The sequence below is a fragment of the Triturus cristatus genome, chromosome 1_1 (genome assembly GCF_964204655.1).
Source record: "Triturus cristatus chromosome 1_1, aTriCri1.1, whole genome shotgun sequence".
Lineage (NCBI taxonomy): Eukaryota > Metazoa > Chordata > Amphibia > Caudata > Salamandridae > Triturus > Triturus cristatus.
In genome coordinates this window covers 95,058,202-95,081,113 of record NC_140579.1, presented here as the reverse complement: position 1 = coordinate 95,081,113, position 22,912 = coordinate 95,058,202, and the positions used below count along the sequence as shown (strand labels likewise).

At 52.1% G+C, this 22,912-nt stretch overlaps 1 protein-coding gene across 1 annotated transcript in view; it reads left to right on the top strand.

The window, feature by feature from the left end:
• Positions 1-878: 878 nt before the first annotated feature.
• The window catches only part of LOC146869599 (butyrophilin subfamily 3 member A3-like), a 299,341-nt gene continuing 277,307 nt past the window's right edge, over positions 879-22,912 (top strand). The window contains exon 1 of the mRNA XM_085608183.1: positions 879-972. The gene's annotated coding sequence lies outside the window, so the exon portion shown is untranslated. The remainder of the gene's footprint in view (positions 973-22,912) is intronic.

Sequence of the window (22,912 nt, the reverse complement as noted above, 5' to 3'; positions counted from 1 at the left end):
ATGCAATGCAGGGTCTTGGTTCAGTTGTGTTGTTGTGGTCGGGTTGTGCTGGGTCCGTGTTCTTGGCGGTGGTGTAGGTGTGCCGGCAGCAGTGACCGCTGAAGGGTCCGTGGGTGTCGGCTGGCTGAACATGCCCAGGATCACTTTGGTAGAGACTCACATACTATGCTTCTTCGAGAGTGTTGCAAATGTACCCGTGACAAAGTCCTCGACACGAGACCTTGGGACCCGTACCTGTTATGACAGCATCCTAACCACGTGATAGAAGCTTGAGCACGTGACTAGCACATGACCGGGGTAATGTCACAACACATATGACCCAATACGGTGGCGTAACTCCCACCCCTCCACCCCCCCACCCTCGAAAGTGATGTCACTGCCAGAAAGGGACCCCAGGGGCTCTGAAGTCCCGGTAACAGATGCGACATCACTTCCTGGGCGGGACAACTGTCACTTTTTGCATGGTGGAAGAAGGTATCCCTCCCTTCTACTTATGGAAAAAGTAATTCAGGGTCTGTTTCACACAGTAATTACTTATTTTATCCCAGCTTTTGAAAAAAAGGTTGCAACCATTTTCGTCATTTGCTTTATCAGCAGGTGGGAGAAAGAAGTTGAGATGCGCATAAATGTGCCTTATTCTCAGTGCATTTTTGGAGATGAATCAGCAGTCGAAGCCCACCAGGACATCAAGGGCACAGTCATCCCTCATTGTAAGGATATAAAAGCTGTGATGAAGCCAGCGTGAACTTTCAGGGCGCCTGGCCACAGCCCAGCTGTGTATTTAACTCTGTTTTCTCTGAACGACACTGTTTACCTTGCTACATGTGGAAATCACCACAAGGCCTGAATTCAGACTTTGGCCCCTTGTCACTGCTACTTATTCCAGAGCTGCAGCCTGGCCACTCTAAAGAGACGTTTCTTTGCTGCACCCGGTTATCCGAGAGCCCAGAGAAGGGCTTGTCTTGCAAGCAGGTGAGTAACCATTTATCAACATTCATTTCATGTCCTGCATATTTTTAAGCATCTCAAAGCGCATATACAAATCTGCTGTGAAAATGGAACAAATGAGTTTTGTCCCTCCCAGGCCACACCGATGCCTTTTGTAAAGCACAGCACAGAGCCAGCTGCGCCCTGACAAGCTCATCACATGCTGTGCCTGCAAAGCACTTTACCTCGGGCACCGTAACAAAGTTTAAAACAACTGGTAGTTGCAATCTGGAAGGATACAGGCAGAGAGGAGACACTTGGACGTGGCAGCCATCAGAGCGACTTATGGTGCCTCTTCTAACAAGAATCAGCAAAGCCAACTGGCCCGACGTTTGTCCTGTGCATGCACATATTGGCATAGATGTACACCCCTATGGAGATAGCGACATCCATATTGACGTATAGCACACCTATAGCAGAACACCTACATGCATAAATACACACATGGTGCAACACACAGTCAGAAACACACACAGTCCAGGCATACATGTAGCAGTGCACAAATGACCTATAAATATCATGACACATGGACCACGAGCACAAGACATGCAGTCACCGATGCACACAGACACTGTGAGGCTCAGAGAGAGAACACTATCAGATACACGCAGATCCACAACACACATGTTCAGTCACAAATCACAGATGCAGGCTGGCGTAGCTAGCCAAGGTGACTGACAGAAAGAGGAACGGACAAACAGATGGATTCTGGCTTCAACACCATGTAATCTTTAACTCCTCTGTACATAAACATAAAAAGTCCATGGCCTCCCCTTTGCTGATCGGTATCGTTGCATGTAAGGCAGTGGAGCACCGTACATGACTGAAGGCAGGGAGGTGGTCCTGAGATGAGAGGTGGCTGTGTATGTGAGTGTGCGGTGTGTGTGTGACTAGCAGAAAGGCAGTGGAGCACCGTACATGACTGAAGGCGGGGAGGTGCTTCTGAGATGAGAGGTGGCTGTGTATGTGAGTGTGTGGTGTTTGTGTGACTCTTGCAGAAAGGCAGTGGAGCACTGTATATGATGGAAGGCAGGGAGGTGCTTCTGAGATGGGAGGTGGCTGTGTATGTGAGTGTGCGGTGTGTGTGTGACTCTAGCAGAGCGGCAGTGGAGCACTGTATATGATGGAAGGCTGGGAGGTGCTTCTGAGATGAGAGGTGGCTGTGTATGTGAGTGTGTGGTGTGTGTGTGACTCTAGCAGAGAGGCAGTGGAGCACTGTATATGATGGAAGGCAGGGAGGTGCTTCTGAGATGAGAGGTGGCTGTGTATGTGAGTGTGTGGTGTTTGTGTGACTCTTGCAGAAAGGCAGTGGAGCACTGTATATGATGGAAGGCAGGGAGGTGCTTCTGAGATGGGAGGTGGCTGTGTATGTGAGTGTGCGGTGTGTGTGTGACTAGCAGAAAGGCAGTGGAGCACTGTATATGATGGAAGGCAGGGAGGTGCTTCTGAGAGGGGAGGTGGCTGTGTATGTGAGTGTGCGGTGTGTGTGTGACTCTAGCAGAAAGGCAGTGGAGCACTGTATATGATGGAAGGCTGGGAGGTGCTTCTGAGATGAGAGGTGGCTGTGTATGTGAGTGTGGTGTTTGTGTGACTCTTGCAGAAAGGCAGTGGAGCACTGTATATGATGGAAGGCAGGGAGGTGCTTCTGAGATGGGAGGTGGCTGTGTATGTGAGTGCGGTGTTTGTGTGACTCTAGCAGAAAGGCAGTGGAGCACTGTATATGATGGAAGGCAGGGAGGTGCTTCTGAGATGAGAGGTGGCTGTGTATGTGAGTGTGGTGTTTGTGTGACTCTTGCAGAAAGGCAGTGGAGCACTGTATATGATGGAAGGCAGGGAGGTGCTTCTGAGATGGGAGGTGGCTGTGAGTGTGCGGTGTTTGTGTGACTCTTGCAGAAAGGCAGTGGAGCACTGTATATGATGGAAGGCAGGGAGGTGCTTCTGAGATGGGAGGTGGCTGTGTATGTGAGTGTGCGGTGTGTGTGTGACTAGCAGAAAGGCAGTGGAGCACTGTATATGATGGAAGGCAGGGAGGTGCTTCTGAGATGAGAGGTGGCTTTGTATGTGAGTGTGTGGTGTTTGTGTGACTCTTGCAGAAAGGCAGTGGAGCACTGTATATGATGGAAGGCAGGGAGGTGCTTCTAAGATGGGAGGTGGCTGTGTATGTGAGTGTGCGGTGTGTGTGTGACTCTAGCAGAAAGGCAGTGGAGCACTGTATATGATGGAAGGCAGGGAGGTGCTTCTGAGATGGGAGGTGGCTGTGTATGTGACTGTGCGGTGTGTGTGTGACTAGCAGAAAGGCAGTGGAGCACTGTATATGATGGAAGGCAGGGAGGTGCTTCTGAGATGAGAGGTGGCTGTGTATGTGAGTGTGTGGTGTTTGTGTGACTCTTGCAGAAAAGCAGTGGAGCACTGTATATGATGGAAGGCAGGGAGGTGCTTCTGAGATGGGAGGTTGCTGTGTATGTGAGTGTGCGGTGTGTGTGTGACTCTAGCAGAAAGGCAGTGGAGCACTGTATATGATGGAAGGCAGGGAGGTGCTTCTGAGATGGGAGGTGGCTGTGTATGTGACTGTGCGGTGTGTGTGTGACTAGCAGAAAGGCAGTGGAGCACTGTATATGATGGAAGGCAGGGAGGTGCTTCTGAGATGAGAGGTGGCTGTGTATGTGAGTGTGTGGTGTTTGTGTGACTCTTGCAGAAAAGCAGTGGAGCACTGTATATGATGGAAGGCAGGGAGGTGCTTCTGAGATGGGAGGTGGCTGTGTATGTGAGTGTGCGGTGTGTGTGTGACTCTAGCAGAAAGGCAGTAGAGCCCTGTATATGATGGAAGGCAGGGAGGTGCTTCTGAGATGGGAGGTGGCTGTGTATGTGAGTGTGCGGTGTGTGTGTGACTCTAGCAGAAAGGCAGTGGAGCACTGTATATGATGGAAGGCAGGGAGGTGCTTCTGAGATGGGAGGTGGCTGTGTATGTGAGTGTGCGGTGTGTGTGTGACTAGCAGAAAGGCAGTGGAGCACTGTATATGATGGAAGGCAGGGAGGTGCTTCTGAGATGAGAGGTGGCTGTGTATGTGAGTGTGTGGTGTTTGTGTGACTCTTGCAGAAAGGCAGTGGAGCACTGTATATGATGGAAGGCAGGGAGGTGCTTCTGAGATGGGAGGTGGCTGTGTATGTGAGTGTGCGGTGTGTGTGTGACTCTAGCAGAAAGGCAGTGGAGCACTGTATATGATGGAAGGCAGGGAGGTGCTTCTGAGATGGGAGGTGACTGTGTATGTGAGTGTGCGGTGTGTGTGTGACTAGCAGAAAGGCAGTGGAGCACTGTATATGATGGAAGGCAGGGAGGTGCTTCTGAGATGGGAGGTGGCTGTGTATGTGAGTGTGCGGTGTGTGTGTGACTAGCAGAAAGGCAGTGGAGCACTGTATATGATGGAAGGCAGGGAGGTGCTTCTGAGGTGAGAGGTGGCTGTGTATGTGAGTGTGTGGTGTTTGTGTGACTCTTGCAGAAAGGCAGTGGAGCACTGTATATGATGGAAGGCAGGGAGGTGGTTCTGAGATGGGAGGTGGCTGTGTATGTGAGTGTGCGGTGTGTGTGTGTGACTCTAGCAGAAAGGCAGTGGAGCAATGTATATGATGGAAGGCAGGGAGGTGCTTCTGAGATGAGAGGTGGCTGTGTATGTGAGTGTTTGGTGTTTGTGTGACTCTTGCAGAAAGGCAGTGGAGCACTGTATATGATGGAAGGCAGGGAGGTGCTTCTGAGATGGGAGGTGGCTGTGTGTGTGAGTGTGCGGTGTTTGTGTGACTCTTGCAGAAAGGCAGTGGAGCACTGTGTATGATGGAAGGCAGGGAGGTGCTTCTCAGATGGGAGGTGGCTGTGTATGTGAGTGTGCGGTGTGTGTGTGACTCTAGCAGAAAGGCAGTGGAGCACTGTATATGATGGAAGGCAGGGAGGTGCTTCTGAGATGGGAGGTGGCTGTGTATGTGAGTGTGCGGTGTGTGTGTGACTCAAGCAGAAAGGCAGTGGAGCACTGTATATGATGGAAGGCAGGGAGGTGCTTCTGAGATGGGAGGTGGCTGTGTATGTGAGTGTGTGGTACTTGTGTGACTAGCAGAAAGGCAGGGAAGCGCTGTATATGATGGAAGGCAGGGAGGTTCTTCTGAGATGGGAGGTGGCTGTGTGTGTGACTGTTCGGTGTTTGTGTGACTAGCAGAAAGACAGTGGAGCACTGTATAAGATGGAAGGCAGGGAGGTGCTTCTGAGACGGGAGGAGGCTGTGTATGTGAGTGTGCGGTGTGTGTGTGACTCTAGCAGAAAGGCAGTGGAGCACTGTATATGATGGAAGGCAGGGAGGTGCTTCTGAGATGGGAGGTGGCTGTGTATGTGAGTGTGTGGTGTGTGTGTGACTAGCAGAAAGGCAGTGGAGCACTGTATATGATGGAAGGCAGGGAGGTGCTTCTGAGATGGGAGGTGGCTGTGTATGTGAGTGTGCGGTGTTTGTGTGACTCTTGCAGAAAGGCAGTGGAGCACTGTATATGATGGAAGGCAGGGAGGTGCTTCTAAGATGGGAGGTGGCTGTGTATGTGAGTGTGCGGTGTTTGTGTGACTCTAGCAGAAAGGCAGTGGAGCACTGTATATGATGGAAGGCAGGGAGGTGCTTCTGAGATGAGAGGTGGCTGTGTATGTGAGTGTGGTGTTTGTGTGACTCTTGCAGAAAGGCAGTGGAGCACTGTATATGATGGAAGGCAGGGAGGTGCTTCTGAGATGGGAGGTGGCTGTGAGTGTGCGGTGTTTGTGTGACTCTTGCAGAAAGGCAGTGGAGCACTGTATATGATGGAAGGCAGGGAGGTGCTTCTGAGATGAGAGGTGGCTGTGTATGTGAGTGTTTGGTGTTTGTGTGACTCTTGCAGAAAGGCAGTGGAGCACTGTATATGATGGAAGGCAGGGAGGTGCTTCTGAGATGGGAGGTGGCTGTGTGTGTGAGTGTGCGGTGTTTGTGTGACTCTTGCAGAAAGGCAGTGGAGCACTGTGTATGATGGAAGGCAGGGAGGTGCTTCTCAGATGGGAGGTGGCTGTGTATGTGAGTGTGCGGTGTGTGTGTGACTCTAGCAGAAAGGCAGTGGAGCACTGTATATGATGGAAGGCAGGGAGGTGCTTCTGAGATGGGAGGTGGCTGTGTATGTGAGTGTGCGGTGTGTGTGTGACTCAAGCAGAAAGGCAGTGGAGCACTGTATATGATGGAAGGCAGGGAGGTGCTTCTGAGATGGGAGGTGGCTGTGTATGTGAGTGTGTGGTACTTGTGTGACTAGCAGAAAGGCAGGGAAGCGCTGTATATGATGGAAGGCAGGGAGGTTCTTCTGAGATGGGAGGTGGCTGTGTGTGTGACTGTTCGGTGTTTGTGTGACTAGCAGAAAGACAGTGGAGCACTGTATAAGATGGAAGGCAGGGAGGTGCTTCTGAGACGGGAGGAGGCTGTGTATGTGAGTGTGCGGTGTGTGTGTGACTCTAGCAGAAAGGCAGTGGAGCACTGTATATGATGGAAGGCAGGGAGGTGCTTCTGAGATGGGAGGTGGCTGTGTATGTGAGTGTGTGGTGTGTGTGTGACTAGCAGAAAGGCAGTGGAGCACTGTATATGATGGAAGGCAGGGAGGTGCTTCTGAGATGGGAGGTGGCTGTGTATGTGAGTGTGCGGTGTTTGTGTGACTCTTGCAGAAAGGCAGTGGAGCACTGTATATGATGGAAGGCAGGGAGGTGCTTCTAAGATGGGAGGTGGCTGTGTATGTGAGTGTGCGGTGTTTGTGTGACTCTAGCAGAAAGGCAGTGGAGCACTGTATATGATGGAAGGCAGGGAGGTGCTTCTGAGATGAGAGGTGGCTGTGTATGTGAGTGTGGTGTTTGTGTGACTCTTGCAGAAAGGCAGTGGAGCACTGTATATGATGGAAGGCAGGGAGGTGCTTCTGAGATGGGAGGTGGCTGTGAGTGTGCGGTGTTTGTGTGACTCTTGCAGAAAGGCAGTGGAGCACTGTATATGATGGAAGGCAGGGAGGTGCTTCTGAGATGGGAGGTGGCTGTGTATGTGAGTGTGCGGTGTGTGTGTGACTAGCAGAAAGGCAGTGGAGCACTGTATATGATGGAAGGCAGGGAGGTGCTTCTGAGATGAGAGGTGGCTTTGTATGTGAGTGTGTGGTGTTTGTGTGACTCTTGCAGAAAGGCAGTGGAGCACTGTATATGATGGAAGGCAGGGAGGTGCTTCTAAGATGGGAGGTGGCTGTGTATGTGAGTGTGCGGTGTGTGTGTGACTCTAGCAGAAAGGCAGTGGAGCACTGTATATGATGGAAGGCAGGGAGGTGCTTCTGAGATGGGAGGTGGCTGTGTATGTGACTGTGCGGTGTGTGTGTGACTAGCAGAAAGGCAGTGGAGCACTGTATATGATGGAAGGCAGGGAGGTGCTTCTGAGATGAGAGGTGGCTGTGTATGTGAGTGTGTGGTGTTTGTGTGACTCTTGCAGAAAAGCAGTGGAGCACTGTATATGATGGAAGGCAGGGAGGTGCTTCTGAGATGGGAGGTTGCTGTGTATGTGAGTGTGCGGTGTGTGTGTGACTCTAGCAGAAAGGCAGTGGAGCACTGTATATGATGGAAGGCAGGGAGGTGCTTCTGAGATGGGAGGTGGCTGTGTATGTGACTGTGCGGTGTGTGTGTGACTAGCAGAAAGGCAGTGGAGCACTGTATATGATGGAAGGCAGGGAGGTGCTTCTGAGATGAGAGGTGGCTGTGTATGTGAGTGTGTGGTGTTTGTGTGACTCTTGCAGAAAAGCAGTGGAGCACTGTATATGATGGAAGGCAGGGAGGTGCTTCTGAGATGGGAGGTGGCTGTGTATGTGAGTGTGCGGTGTGTGTGTGACTCTAGCAGAAAGGCAGTAGAGCCCTGTATATGATGGAAGGCAGGGAGGTGCTTCTGAGATGGGAGGTGGCTGTGTATGTGAGTGTGCGGTGTGTGTGTGACTCTAGCAGAAAGGCAGTGGAGCACTGTATATGATGGAAGGCAGGGAGGTGCTTCTGAGATGGGAGGTGGCTGTGTATGTGAGTGTGCGGTGTGTGTGTGACTAGCAGAAAGGCAGTGGAGCACTGTATATGATGGAAGGCAGGGAGGTGCTTCTGAGATGAGAGGTGGCTGTGTATGTGAGTGTGTGGTGTTTGTGTGACTCTTGCAGAAAGGCAGTGGAGCACTGTATATGATGGAAGGCAGGGAGGTGCTTCTGAGATGGGAGGTGGCTGTGTATGTGAGTGTGCGGTGTGTGTGTGACTCTAGCAGAAAGGCAGTGGAGCACTGTATATGATGGAAGGCAGGGAGGTGCTTCTGAGATGGGAGGTGACTGTGTATGTGAGTGTGCGGTGTGTGTGTGACTAGCAGAAAGGCAGTGGAGCACTGTATATGATGGAAGGCAGGGAGGTGCTTCTGAGATGGGAGGTGGCTGTGTATGTGAGTGTGCGGTGTGTGTGTGACTAGCAGAAAGGCAGTGGAGCACTGTATATGATGGAAGGCAGGGAGGTGCTTCTGAGGTGAGAGGTGGCTGTGTATGTGAGTGTGTGGTGTTTGTGTGACTCTTGCAGAAAGGCAGTGGAGCACTGTATATGATGGAAGGCAGGGAGGTGGTTCTGAGATGGGAGGTGGCTGTGTATGTGAGTGTGCGGTGTGTGTGTGTGACTCTAGCAGAAAGGCAGTGGAGCAATGTATATGATGGAAGGCAGGGAGGTGCTTCTGAGATGAGAGGTGGCTGTGTATGTGAGTGTTTGGTGTTTGTGTGACTCTTGCAGAAAGGCAGTGGAGCACTGTATATGATGGAAGGCAGGGAGGTGCTTCTGAGATGGGAGGTGGCTGTGTGTGTGAGTGTGCGGTGTTTGTGTGACTCTTGCAGAAAGGCAGTGGAGCACTGTGTATGATGGAAGGCAGGGAGGTGCTTCTCAGATGGGAGGTGGCTGTGTATGTGAGTGTGCGGTGTGTGTGTGACTCTAGCAGAAAGGCAGTGGAGCACTGTATATGATGGAAGGCAGGGAGGTGCTTCTGAGATGGGAGGTGGCTGTGTATGTGAGTGTGCGGTGTGTGTGTGACTCAAGCAGAAAGGCAGTGGAGCACTGTATATGATGGAAGGCAGGGAGGTGCTTCTGAGATGGGAGGTGGCTGTGTATGTGAGTGTGTGGTACTTGTGTGACTAGCAGAAAGGCAGGGAAGCGCTGTATATGATGGAAGGCAGGGAGGTTCTTCTGAGATGGGAGGTGGCTGTGTGTGTGACTGTTCGGTGTTTGTGTGACTAGCAGAAAGACAGTGGAGCACTGTATAAGATGGAAGGCAGGGAGGTGCTTCTGAGACGGGAGGAGGCTGTGTATGTGAGTGTGCGGTGTGTGTGTGACTCTAGCAGAAAGGCAGTGGAGCACTGTATATGATGGAAGGCAGGGAGGTGCTTCTGAGATGGGAGGTGGCTGTGTATGTGAGTGTGTGGTGTGTGTGTGACTAGCAGAAAGGCAGTGGAGCACTGTATATGATGGAAGGCAGGGAGGTGCTTCTGAGATGGGAGGTGGCTGTGTATGTGAGTGTGCGGTGTTTGTGTGACTCTTGCAGAAAGGCAGTGGAGCACTGTATATGATGGAAGGCAGGGAGGTGCTTCTAAGATGGGAGGTGGCTGTGTATGTGAGTGTGCGGTGTTTGTGTGACTCTAGCAGAAAGGCAGTGGAGCACTGTATATGATGGAAGGCAGGGAGGTGCTTCTGAGATGAGAGGTGGCTGTGTATGTGAGTGTGGTGTTTGTGTGACTCTTGCAGAAAGGCAGTGGAGCACTGTATATGATGGAAGGCAGGGAGGTGCTTCTGAGATGGGAGGTGGCTGTGAGTGTGCGGTGTTTGTGTGACTCTTGCAGAAAGGCAGTGGAGCACTGTATATGATGGAAGGCAGGGAGGTGCTTCTGAGATGGGAGGTGGCTGTGTATGTGAGTGTGCGGTGTGTGTGTGACTAGCAGAAAGGCAGTGGAGCACTGTATATGATGGAAGGCAGGGAGGTGCTTCTGAGATGAGAGGTGGCTTTGTATGTGAGTGTGTGGTGTTTGTGTGACTCTTGCAGAAAGGCAGTGGAGCACTGTATATGATGGAAGGCAGGGAGGTGCTTCTAAGATGGGAGGTGGCTGTGTATGTGAGTGTGCGGTGTGTGTGTGACTCTAGCAGAAAGGCAGTGGAGCACTGTATATGATGGAAGGCAGGGAGGTGCTTCTGAGATGGGAGGTGGCTGTGTATGTGACTGTGCGGTGTGTGTGTGACTAGCAGAAAGGCAGTGGAGCACTGTATATGATGGAAGGCAGGGAGGTGCTTCTGAGATGAGAGGTGGCTGTGTATGTGAGTGTGTGGTGTTTGTGTGACTCTTGCAGAAAAGCAGTGGAGCACTGTATATGATGGAAGGCAGGGAGGTGCTTCTGAGATGGGAGGTTGCTGTGTATGTGAGTGTGCGGTGTGTGTGTGACTCTAGCAGAAAGGCAGTGGAGCACTGTATATGATGGAAGGCAGGGAGGTGCTTCTGAGATGGGAGGTGGCTGTGTATGTGACTGTGCGGTGTGTGTGTGACTAGCAGAAAGGCAGTGGAGCACTGTATATGATGGAAGGCAGGGAGGTGCTTCTGAGATGAGAGGTGGCTGTGTATGTGAGTGTGTGGTGTTTGTGTGACTCTTGCAGAAAAGCAGTGGAGCACTGTATATGATGGAAGGCAGGGAGGTGCTTCTGAGATGGGAGGTGGCTGTGTATGTGAGTGTGCGGTGTGTGTGTGACTCTTGCAGAAAAGCAGTGGAGCACTGTATATGATGGAAGGCAGGGAGGTGCTTCTGAGATGGGAGGTGGCTGTGTATGTGAGTGTGCGGTGTGTGTGTGACTCTAGCAGAAAGGCAGTGGAGCACTGTATATGATGGAAGGCAGGGAGGTGCTTCTGAGATGGGAGGTGGCTGTGTATGTGAGTGTGCGGTGTGTGTGTGACTAGCAGAAAGGCAGTGGAGCACTGTATATGATGGAAGGCAGGGAGGTGCTTCTGAGATGAGAGGTGGCTGTGTATGTGAGTGTGTGGTGTTTGTGTGACTCTTGCAGAAAGGCAGTGGAGCACTGTATATGATGGAAGGCAGGGAGGTGCTTCTGAGATGGGAGGTGGCTGTGTATGTGAGTGTGCGGTGTGTGTGTGACTCTAGCAGAAAGGCAGTGGAGCACTGTATATGATGGAAGGCAGGGAGGTGCTTCTGAGATGGGAGGTGACTGTGTATGTGAGTGTGCGGTGTGTGTGTGACTAGCAGAAAGGCAGTGGAGCACTGTATATGATGGAAGGCAGGGAGGTGCTTCTGAGATGGGAGGTGGCTGTGTATGTGAGTGTGCGGTGTGTGTGTGACTAGCAGAAAGGCAGTGGAGCACTGTATATGATGGAAGGCAGGGAGGTGCTTCTGAGGTGAGAGGTGGCTGTGTATGTGAGTGTGTGGTGTTTGTGTGACTCTTGCAGAAAGGCAGTGGAGCACTGTATATGATGGAAGGCAGGGAGGTGCTTCTGAGATGGGAGGTGGCTGTGTATGTGAGTGTGCGGTGTGTGTGTGTGACTCTAGCAGAAAGGCAGTGGAGCAATGTATATGATGGAAGGCAGGGAGGTGCTTCTGAGATGAGAGGTGGCTGTGTATGTGAGTGTTTGGTGTTTGTGTGACTCTTGCAGAAAGGCAGTGGAGCACTGTATATGATGGAAGGCAGGGAGGTGCTTCTGAGATGGGAGGTGGCTGTGTGTGTGAGTGTGCGGTGTTTGTGTGACTCTTGCAGAAAGGCAGTGGAGCACTGTGTATGATGGAAGGCAGGGAGGTGCTTCTCAGATGGGAGGTGGCTGTGTATGTGAGTGTGCGGTGTGTGTGTGACTCTAGCAGAAAGGCAGTGGAGCACTGTATATGATGGAAGGCAGGGAGGTGCTTCTGAGATAGGAGGTGGCTGTGTATGTGAGTGTGCGGTGTGTGTGTGACTCAAGCAGAAAGGCAGTGGAGCACTGTATATGATGGAAGGCAGGGAGGTGCTTCTGAGATGGGAGGTGGCTGTGTATGTGAGTGTGTGGTACTTGTGTGACTAGCAGAAAGGCAGGGAAGCGCTGTATATGATGGAAGGCAGGGAGGTTCTTCTGAGATGGGAGGTGGCTGTGTGTGTGACTGTTCGGTGTTTGTGTGACTAGCAGAAAGACAGTGGAGCACTGTATAAGATGGAAGGCAGGGAGGTGCTTCTGAGACGGGAGGAGGCTGTGTATGTGAGTGTGCGGTGTGTGTGTGACTCTAGCAGAAAGGCAGTGGAGCACTGTATATGATGGAAGGCAGGGAGGTGCTTCTGAGATGGGAGGTGGCTGTGTATGTGAGTGTGTGGTGTGTGTGTGACTAGCAGAAAGGCAGTGGAGCACTGTATATGATGGAAGGCAGGGAGGTGCTTCTGAGATGGGAGGTGGCTGTGTATGTGAGTGTGCGGTGTGTGTGACTCTAGCAGAAAGGCAGTGGAGCACTGTATATGATGGAAGGCAGGGAGGTGCTTCTGAGATGGGAGGTGGCTGTGTATGTGAGTGCGGTGTTTGTGTGACTCTTGCAGAAAGGCAGTGGAGCACTGTATATGATGGAAGGCAGGGAGGTGTTTCTGAGATGGGAGGAGGCTGTGTGTGTGAGTGTGCGGTGTTTGTGTGACTCTTGCAGAAAGGCAGTGGAGCACTGTATATGATGGAAACCTGGGAGGTGCTTCTGAGATGAGAGGTGGCTGTGTATGTGAGTGGGTGGTGTTTGCGTTACTTGCAGAAAGGCAGTGGAGCACTGTATATGATGGAAGGCAGGGAGGTGCTTCTGAGATGGGAGGTGGCTGTGTGTGTGAGAGTGTGCGGTGTTTGTGTGACTCTTGCAGAAAGGCAGTGGAGCACTGTATATGATGGAAGGCAGGGAGGTGCTTCTGAGATGGGAGGTGGCTGTGTATGTGAGTGTGCGGTGTGTGTGTGACTCTAGCAGAAAGGCAGTGGAGCACTGTATATGATGGAAGGCAGGGAGGTGCTTCTGAGATGAGAGGTGGCTGTGTATGTGAGTGTGTGGTGTTTGTGTGACTCTTGCAGAAAGGCAGTGGAGCACTGTATATGATGGAAGGCAGGAAGGTGCTTCTGAGATGGGAGGTGGCTGTGTATGTGAGTGTGCGGTGTGTGTGTGACTCTAGCAGAAAGGCAGTGGAGCACTGTATATGATGGAAGGCAGGGAGGTGCTTCTGAGATGGGAGGTGACTGTGTATGTGAGTGTGCGGTGTGTGTGTGACTCTAGCAGAAAGGCAGTGGAGCACTGTATATGATGGAAGGCAGGGAGGTGCTTCTGAGATGGGAGGTGGCTGTGTATGTGAGTGTGCGGTGTGTGTGTGACTCTAGCAGAAAGGCAGTGGAGCACTGTATATGATGGAAGGCAGGGAGGTGCTTCTGAGGTGAGAGGTGGCTGTGTATGTGAGTGTGGTGTTTGTGTGACTCTTGCAGAAAGGCAGTGGAGCACTGTATATGATGGAAGGCAGGGAGGTGCTTCTGAGATGGGAGGTGGCTGTGTGTGTGAGTGTGCGGTGTTTGTGTGACTCTTGCAGAAAGGCAGTGGAGCTGTATATGATGGAAGGCAGGGAGGTGCTTCTGAGATGGGAGGTGGCTGTGTATGTGAGTGTGCGGTGTGTGTGTGTGACTCTAGCAGAAAGGCAGTGGAGCACTGTATATGATGGAAGGCAGGGAGGTGCTTCTGAGATGAGAGGTGGCTGTGTATGTGAGTGTTTGGTGTTTGTGTGACTCTTGCAGAAAGGCAGTGGAGCACTGTATATGATGGAAGGCAGGGAGGTGCTTCTGAGATGGGAGGTGGCTGTGTGTGTGAGTGTGCGGTGTTTGTGTGACTTGCAGAAAGGCAGTGGAGCACTGTGTATGATGGAAGGCAGGGAGGTGCTTCTAAGATGGGAGGTGGCTGTGTATGTGAGTGTGCGGTGTGTGTGTGACTCTAGCAGAAAGGCAGTGGAGCACTGTATATGTTGGAAGGCAGGGAGGTGCTTCTGAGATGGGAGGTGACTGTGTATGTGAGTGTGCGGTGTGTGTGTGACTCAAGCAGAAAGGCAGTGGAGCACTGTATATGATGGAAGGCAGGGAGGTGCTTCTGAGGTGGGAGGTGGCTGTGTATGTGAGTGTGTGGTACTTGTGTGACTAGCAGAAAGGCAGGGAAGCGCTGTATATGATGGAAGGCAGGGAGGTGCTTCTGAGATGGGAGGTGGCTGTGTGTGTGAGTGTTCGGTGTTTGTGTGACTAGCAGAAAGACAGTGGAGCACTGTATAAGATGGAAGGCAGGGAGGTGCTTCTGAGACGGGAGGAGGCTGTGTATGTGAGTGTGCGGTGTGTGTGTGACTCTAGCAGAAAGGCAGTGGAGCACTGTATATGATGGAAGGCAGGGAGGTGCTTCTGAGATGGGAGGTGGCTGTGTATGTGAGTGTGTGGTGTGTGTGTGACTAGCAGAAAGGCAGTGGAGCACTGTATATGATGGAAGGCAGGGAGGTGCTTCTGAGATGGGAGGTGGCTGTGTATGTGAGTGTGCGGTGTGTGTGTGACTCTAGCAGAAAGGCAGTGGAGCACTGTATATGATGGAAGGCTGGGAGGTGCTTCTGAGATGAGAGGTGGCTGTGTATGTGAGTGTGTGGTGTTTGTGTGACTCTTGCAGAAAGGCACTGGAGCACTGTATATGATGGAAGGCAGGGAGGTGCTTCTGAGATGGGAGGTGGCTGTGTATGTGAGTGCGGTGTTTGTGTGACTCTTGCAGAAAGGCAGTGGAGCACTGTATATGATGGAAGGCAGGGAGGTGTTTCTGAGATGGGAGGTGGCTGTGTGTGTGAGTGTGCGGTGTTTGTGTGACTCTTGCAGAAAGGCAGTGGAGCACTGTATATGATGGAAGGCTGGGAGGTGCTTCTGAGATGAGAGGTGGCTGTGTATGTGAGTGTGTGGTGTTTGTGTTACTTGCAGAAAGGCAGTGGAGCACTGTATATGATGGAAGGCAGGGAGGTGCTTCTGAGATGGGAGGTGGCTGTGTATGTGATTGCGGTGTTTGTGTGACTCTTGCAGAAAGGCAGTGGAGCACTGTATATGATGGAAGGCAGGGAGGTGCTTCTGAGATGGGAGGTGGCTGTGTGTGTGAGTGTGCGGTGTGTGTGTGACTCTAGCAGAAAGGCAGTGGAGCACTGTATATGATGGAAGGCAGGGAGGTGCTTCTGAGGTGAGAGGTGGCTGTGTATGTGAGTGTGTGGTGTTTGTGTGACTCTTGCAGAAAGGCAGTGGAGCACTGTATATGATGGAAGGCAGGGAGGTGCTTCTGAGATGGGAGGTGGCTGTGTGTGTGGGTGTGCGGTGTTTGTGTGACTCTTGCAGAAAGGCAGTGGAGCTGTATATGATGGAAGGCAGGGAGGTGCTTCTGAGATGGGAGGTGGCTGTGTATGTGAGTGTGCGGTGTGTGTGTGTGACTCTAGCAGAAAGGCAGTGGAGCACTGTATATGATGGAAGGCAGGAAGGTGCTTCTGAGATGGGAGGTGGCTGTGTGTGTGAGTGTGCGGTGTTTGTGTGACTCTTGCAGAAAGGCAGTGGAGCACTGTGTATGATGGAAGGCAGGGAGGTGCTTCTAAGATGGGAGGTGGCTGTGTATGTGAGTGTGCGGTGTGTGTGTGACCCTAGCAGAAAGGTAGTGGAGCACTGTATATGATGGAAGGCAGGGAGGTGCTTCTGAGATGGGAGGTGGCTGTGTATGTGAGTGTGCGGTGTGTGTGTGACTCAAGCAGAAAGGCAGTGGAGCACTGTATATGATGGAAGGCAGGGAGGTGCTTCTGAGATGGGAGGTGGCTGTGTATGTGAGTGTGTGGTACTTGTGTGACTAGCAGAAAGGCAGGGAAGCGCTGTATATGATGGAAGGCAGGGAGGTTCTTCTGAGATGGGAGGTGGCTGTGTGTGTGAGTGTTCGGTGTTTGTGTGACTAGCAGAAAGACAGTGGAGCACTGTATAAGATGGAAGGCAGGGAGGTGCTTCTGAGACGGGAGGAGGCTGTGTATGTGAGTGTGCGGTGTGTGTGTGACTCTAGCAGAAAGGCAGTGGAGCACTGTATATGATGGAAGGCAGGGAGGTGCTTCTGAGATGGGAGGTGGCTGTGTATGTGAGTGTGTGGTGTGTGTGTGACTAGCAGAAAGGCAGTGGAGCACTGTATATGATGGAAGGCAGGGAGGTGCTTCTGAGATGGGAGGTGGCTGTGTATGTGAGTGTGCGGTGTGTGTGACTCTAGCAGAAAGGCAGTGGAGCACTGTATATGATGGAAGGCTGGGAGGTGCTTCTGAGACAAGAGGTGGCTGTGTATGTGAGTGTGTGGTGTTTGTGTGACTCTTGCAGAAAGGCAGTGGAGCACTGTATATGATGGAAGGCAGGGAGGTGCTTCTGAGATGGGAGGTGGCTGTGTATGTGAGTGTGCGGTGTGTGTGTGACTCTAGCAGAAAGGCAGTGGAGCACTGTATATGATGGAAGGCAGGGAGGTGCTTCTGAGATGAGAGGTGGCTGTGTATGTGAGTGTGGTGTTTGTGTGACTCTTGCAGAAAGGCAGTGGAGCACTGTATATGATGGAAGGCAGGGAGGTGCTTCTGAGATGGGAGGTGGCTGTGAGTGTGCGGTGTTTGTGTGACTCTTGCAGAAAGGCAGTGGAGCACTGTATATGATGGAAGGCAGGGAGGTGCTTCTGAGATGGGAGGTGGCTGTGTATGTGAGTGTGCGGTGTGTGTGTGACTAGCAGAAAGGCAGTGGAGCACTGTATATGATGGAAGGCAGGGAGGTGCTTCTGAGATGAGAGGTGGCTTTGTATGTGAGTGTGTGGTGTTTGTGTGACTCTTGCAGAAAGGCAGTGGAGCACTGTATATGATGGAAGGCAGGGAGGTGCTTCTAAGATGGGAGGTGGCTGTGTATGTGAGTGTGCGGTGTGTGTGTGACTCTAGCAGAAAGGCAGTGGAGCACTGTATATGATGGAAGGCAGGGAGGTGCTTCTGAGATGGGAGGTGGCTGTGTATGTGACTGTGCGGTGTGTGTGTGACTCTAGCAGAAAGGCAGTGGAGCACTGTATATGATGGAAGGCAGGGAGGTGCTTCTGAGATGAGAGGTGGCTGTGTATGTGAGTGTGTGGTGTTTGTGTGACTCTTGCAGAAAAGCAGTGGAGCACTGTATATGATGGAAGGCAGGGAGGTGCTTCTGAGATGGGAGGTGGCTGTGTATGTGAGTGTGCGGTGTGTGTGTGACTCTAGCAGAAAGGCAGTAGAGCCCTGTATATGATGGAAGGCAGGGAGGTGCTTCTGAGATGGGAGGTGGCTGTGTATGTGAGTGTGCGGTGTGTGTGTGACTCTAGCAGAAAGGCAGTGGAGCACTGTATATGATGGAAGGCAGGGAGGTGCTTCTGAGATGGGAGGTGGCTGTGTATGTGAGTGTGCGGTGTGTGTGTGACTAGCAGAAAGGCAGTGGAGCACTGTATATGATGGAAGGCAGGGAGGTGCTTCTGAGATGAGAGGTGGCTGTGTATGTGAGTGTGTGGTGTTTGTGTGACTCTTGCAGGAAGGCAGTGGAGCACTGTATATGATGGAAGGCAGGGAGGTGCTTCTGAGATGGGAGGTGGCTGTGTATGTGAGTGTGCGGTGTGTGTGTGACTCTAGCAGAAAGGCAGTGGAGCACTGTATATGATGGAAGGCAGGGAGGTGCTTCTGAGATGGGAGGTGACTGTGTATGTGAGTGTGCGGTGTGTGTGTGACTAGCAGAAAGGCAGTGGAGCACTGTATATGATGGAAGGCAGGGAGGTGCTTCTGAGATGGGAGGTGGCTGTGTATGTGAGTGTGCGGTGTGTGTGTGACTAGCAGAAAGGCAGTGGAGCACTGTATATGATGGAAGGCAGGGAGGTGCTTCTGAGGTGAGAGGTGGCTGTGTATGTGAGTGTGTGGTGTTTGTGTGACTCTTGCAGAAAGGCAGTGGAGCACTGTATATGATGGAAGGCAGGGAGGTGCTTCTGAGATGGGAGGTGGCTGTGTATGTGAGTGTGCGGTGTTTGTGTGTGACTCTAGCAGAAAGGCAGTGGAGCAATGTATATGATGGAAGGCAGGGAGGTGCTTCTGAGATGAGAGGTGGCTGTGTATGTGAGTGTTTGGTGTTTGTGTGACTCTTGCAGAAAGGCAGTGGAGCACTGTATATGATGGAAGGCAGGGAAGTGCTTCTGAGATGGGAGGTGGCTGTGTGTGTGAGTGTGCGGTGTTTGTGTGACTCTTGCAGAAAGGCAGTGGAGCACTGTGTATGATGGAAGGCAGGGAGGTGCTTCTAAGATGGGAGGTGGCTGTGTATGTGAGTGTGCGGTGTGTGTGTGACTCTAGCAGAAAGGCAGTGGAGCACTGTATATGATGGAAGGCAGGGAGGTGCTTCTGAGATGGGAGGTGGCTGTGTATGTGAGTGTGTGGTACTTGTGTGACTAGCAGAAAGGCAGGGAAGCGCTGTATATGATGGAAGGCAGGGAGGTTCTTCTGAGATGGGAGGTGGCTGTGTGTGTGAGTGTTCGGTGTTTGTGTGACTAGCAGAAAGACAGTGGAGCACTGTATAAGATGGAAGGCAGGGAGGTGCTTCTGAGACGGGAGGAGGCTGTGTATGTGAGTGTGCGGTGTGTGTGTGACTCTAGCAGAAAGGCAGTGGAGCACTGTATATGATGGAAGGCAGGGAGGTGCTTCTGAGATGGGAGGTGGCTGTGTATGTGAGTGTGTGGTGTGTGTGTGACTAGCAGAAAGGCAGTGGAGCACTGTATATGATGGAAGGCAGGGAGGTGCTTCTGAGATGGGAGGTGGCTGTGTATGTGAGTGTGCGGTGTGTGTGAGTGTGCGGTGTGTGTGACTAGCAGAAAGGCAGTGGAGCACTGTATATGATGGAAGGCTGGGAGGTGCTTCTGAGACAAGAGGTGGCTGTGTATGTGAGTGTGTGGTGTTTGTGTGACTCTTGCAGAAAGGCAGTGGAGCACTGTATATGATGGAAGGCAGGGAGGTGCTTCTGAGATGGGAGGTGGCTGTGTATGTGAGTGCGGTGTTTGTGTGACTCTTGCAGAAAGGCAGTGGAGCACTGTATATGATGGAAGGCAGGGAGGTGTTTCTGAGATGGGAGGAGGCTGTGTGTGTGAGTGTGCGGTGTTTGTGTGACTCTTGCAGAAAGGCAGTGGAGCACTGTATATGATGGAAACCTGGGAGGTGCTTCTGAGATGAGAGGTGGCTGTGTATGTGAGTGTGTGGTGTTTGCGTTACTTGCAGAAAGGCAGTGGAGCACTGTATATGATGGAAGGCAGGGAGGTGCTTCTGAGATGGGAGGTGGCTGTGTGTGTGAGAGTGTGCGGTGTTTGTGTGACTCTTGCAGAAAGGCAGTGGAGCACTGTATATGATGGAAGGCAGGGAGGTGCTTCTGAGATGGGAGGTGGCTGTGTATGTGAGTGTGCGGTGTGTGTGTGACTCTAGCAGAAAGGCAGTGGAGCACTGTATATGATGGAAGGCAGGGAGGTGCTTCTGAGATGAGAGGTGGCTGTGTATGTGAGTGTGTGGTGTTTGTGTGACTCTTGCAGAAAGGCAGTGGAGCACTGTATATGATGGAAGGCAGGAAGGTGCTTCTGAGATGGGAGGTGGCTGTGTATGTGAGTGTGCGGTGTGTGTGTGACTCTAGCAGAAAGGCAGTGGAGCACTGTATATGATGGAAGGCAGGGAGGTGCTTCTGAGATGGGAGGTGACTGTGTATGTGAGTGTGCGGTGTGTGTGTGACTCTAGCAGAAAGGCAGTGGAGCACTGTATATGATGGAAGGCAGGGAGGTGCTTCTGAGATGGGAGGTGGCTGTGTATGTGAGTGTGCGGTGTGTGTGTGACTCTAGCAGAAAGGCAGTGGAGCACTGTATATGATGGAAGGCAGGGAGGTGCTTCTGAGGTGAGAGGTGGCTGTGTATGTGAGTGTGGTGTTTGTGTGACTCTTGCAGAAAGGCAGTGGAGCACTGTATATGATGGAAGGCAGGGAGGTGCTTCTGAGATGGGAGGTGGCTGTGTGTGTGAGTGTGCGGTGTTTGTGTGACTCTTGCAGAAAGGCAGTGGAGCTGTATATGATGGAAGGCAGGGAGGTGCTTCTGAGATGGGAGGTGGCTGTGTATGTGAGTGTGCGGTGTGTGTGTGTGACTCTAGCAGAAAGGCAGTGGAGCACTGTATATGATGGAAGGCAGGGAGGTGCTTCTGAGATGAGAGGTGGCTGTGTATGTGAGTGTTTGGTGTTTGTGTGACTCTTGCAGAAAGGCAGTGGAGCACTGTATATGATGGAAGGCAGGGAGGTGCTTCTGAGATGGGAGGTGGCTGTGTGTGTGAGTGTGCGGTGTTTGTGTGACTTGCAGAAAGGCAGTGGAGCACTGTGTATGATGGAAGGCAGGGAGGTGCTTCTAAGATGGGAGGTGGCGGTGTATGTGAGTGTGCGGTGTGTGTGTGACTCTAGCAGAAAGGCAGTGGAGCACTGTATATGTTGGAAGGCAGGGAGGTGCTTCTGAGATGGGAGGTGGCTGTGTATGTGAGTGTGCGGTGTGTGTGTGACTCAAGCAGAAAGGCAGTGGAGCACTGTATATGATGGAAGGCAGGGAGGTGCTTCTGAGATGGGAGGTGGCTGTGTATGTGAGTGTGTGGTACTTGTGTGACTAGCAGAAAGGCAGGGAAGCGCTGTATATGATGGAAGGCAGGGAGGTGCTTCTGAGATGGGAGGTGGCTGTGTGTGTGAGTGTTCGGTGTTTGTGTGACTAGCAGAAAGACAGTGGAGCACTGTATAAGATGGAAGGCAGGGAGGTGCTTCTGAGACGGGAGGAGGCTGTGTATGTGAGTGTGCGGTGTGTGTGTGACTCTAGCAGAAAGGCAGTGGAGCACTGTATATGATGGAAGGCAGGGAGGTGCTTCTGAGATGGGAGGTGGCTGTGTATGTGAGTGTGTGGTGTGTGTGTGACTAGCAGAAAGGCAGTGGAGCACTGTATATGATGGAAGGCAGGGAGGTGCTTCTGAGATGGGAGGTGGCTGTGTATGTGAGTGTGCGGTGTTTGTGTGACTCTTGCAGAAAGGCAGTGGAGCACTGTATATGATGGAAGGCAGGGAGGTGCTTCTAAGATGGGAGGTGGCTGTGTATGTGAGTGTGCGGTGTTTGTGTGACTCTAGCAGAAAGGCAGTGGAGCACTGTATATGATGGAAGGCAGGGAGGTGCTTCTGAGATGAGAGGTGGCTGTGTATGTGAGTGTGGTGTTTGTGTGACTCTTGCAGAAAGGCAGTGGAGCACTGTATATGATGGAAGGCAGGGAGGTGCTTCTGAGATGGGAGGTGGCTGTGAGTGTGCGGTGTTTGTGTGACTCTTGCAGAAAGGCAGTGGAGCACTGTATATGATGGAAGGCAGGGAGGTGCTTCTGAGATGGGAGGTGGCTGTGTATGTGAGTGTGCGGTGTGTGTGTGACTAGCAGAAAGGCAGTGGAGCACTGTATATGATGGAAGGCAGGGAGGTGCTTCTGAGATGAGAGGTGGCTTTGTATGTGAGTGTGTGGTGTTTGTGTGACTCTTGCAGAAAGGCAGTGGAGCACTGTATATGATGGAAGGCAGGGAGGTGCTTCTAAGATGGGAGGTGGCTGTGTATGTGAGTGTGCGGTGTGTGTGTGACTCTAGCAGAAAGGCAGTGGAGCACTGTATATGATGGAAGGCAGGGAGGTGCTTCTGAGATGGGAGGTGGCTGTGTATGTGACTGTGCGGTGTGTGTGTGACTAGCAGAAAGGCAGTGGAGCACTGTATATGATGGAAGGCAGGGAGGTGCTTCTGAGATGAGAGGTGGCTGTGTATGTGAGTGTGTGGTGTTTGTGTGACTCTTGCAGAAAAGCAGTGGAGCACTGTATATGATGGAAGGCAGGGAGGTGCTTCTGAGATGGGAGGTTGCTGTGTATGTGAGTGTGCGGTGTGTGTGTGACTCTAGCAGAAAGGCAGTGGAGCACTGTATATGATGGAAGGCAGGGAGGTGCTTCTGAGATGGGAGGTGGCTGTGTATGTGACTGTGCGGTGTGTGTGTGACTAGCAGAAAGGCAGTGGAGCACTGTATATGATGGAAGGCAGGGAGGTGCTTCTGAGATGAGAGGTGGCTGTGTATGTGAGTGTGTGGTGTTTGTGTGACTCTTGCAGAAAAGCAGTGGAGCACTGTATATGATGGAAGGCAGGGAGGTGCTTCTGAGATGGGAGGTGGCTGTGTATGTGAGTGTGCGGTGTGTGTGTGACTCTTGCAGAAAAGCAGTGGAGCACTGTATATGATGGAAGGCAGGGAGGTGCTTCTGAGATGGGAGGTGGCTGTGTATGTGAGTGTGCGGTGTGTGTGTGACTCTAGCAGAAAGGCAGTGGAGCACTGTATATGATGGAAGGCAGGGAGGTGCTTCTGAGATGGGAGGTGGCTGTGTATGTGAGTGTGCGGTGTGTGTGTGACTAGCAGAAAGGCAGTGGAGCACTGTATATGATGGAAGGCAGGGAGGTGCTTCTGAGATGAGAGGTGGCTGTGTATGTGAGTGTGTGGTGTTTGTGTGACTCTTGCAGAAAGGCAGTGGAGCACTGTATATGATGGAAGGCAGGGAGGTGCTTCTGAGATGGGAGGTGGCTGTGTATGTGAGTGTGCGGTGTGTGTGTGACTCTAGCAGAAAGGCAGTGGAGCACTGTATATGATGGAAGGCAGGGAGGTGCTTCTGAGATGGGAGGTGACTGTGTATGTGAGTGTGCGGTGTGTGTGTGACTAGCAGAAAGGCAGTGGAGCACTGTATATGATGGAAGGCAGGGAGGTGCTTCTGAGATGGGAGGTGGCTGTGTATGTGAGTG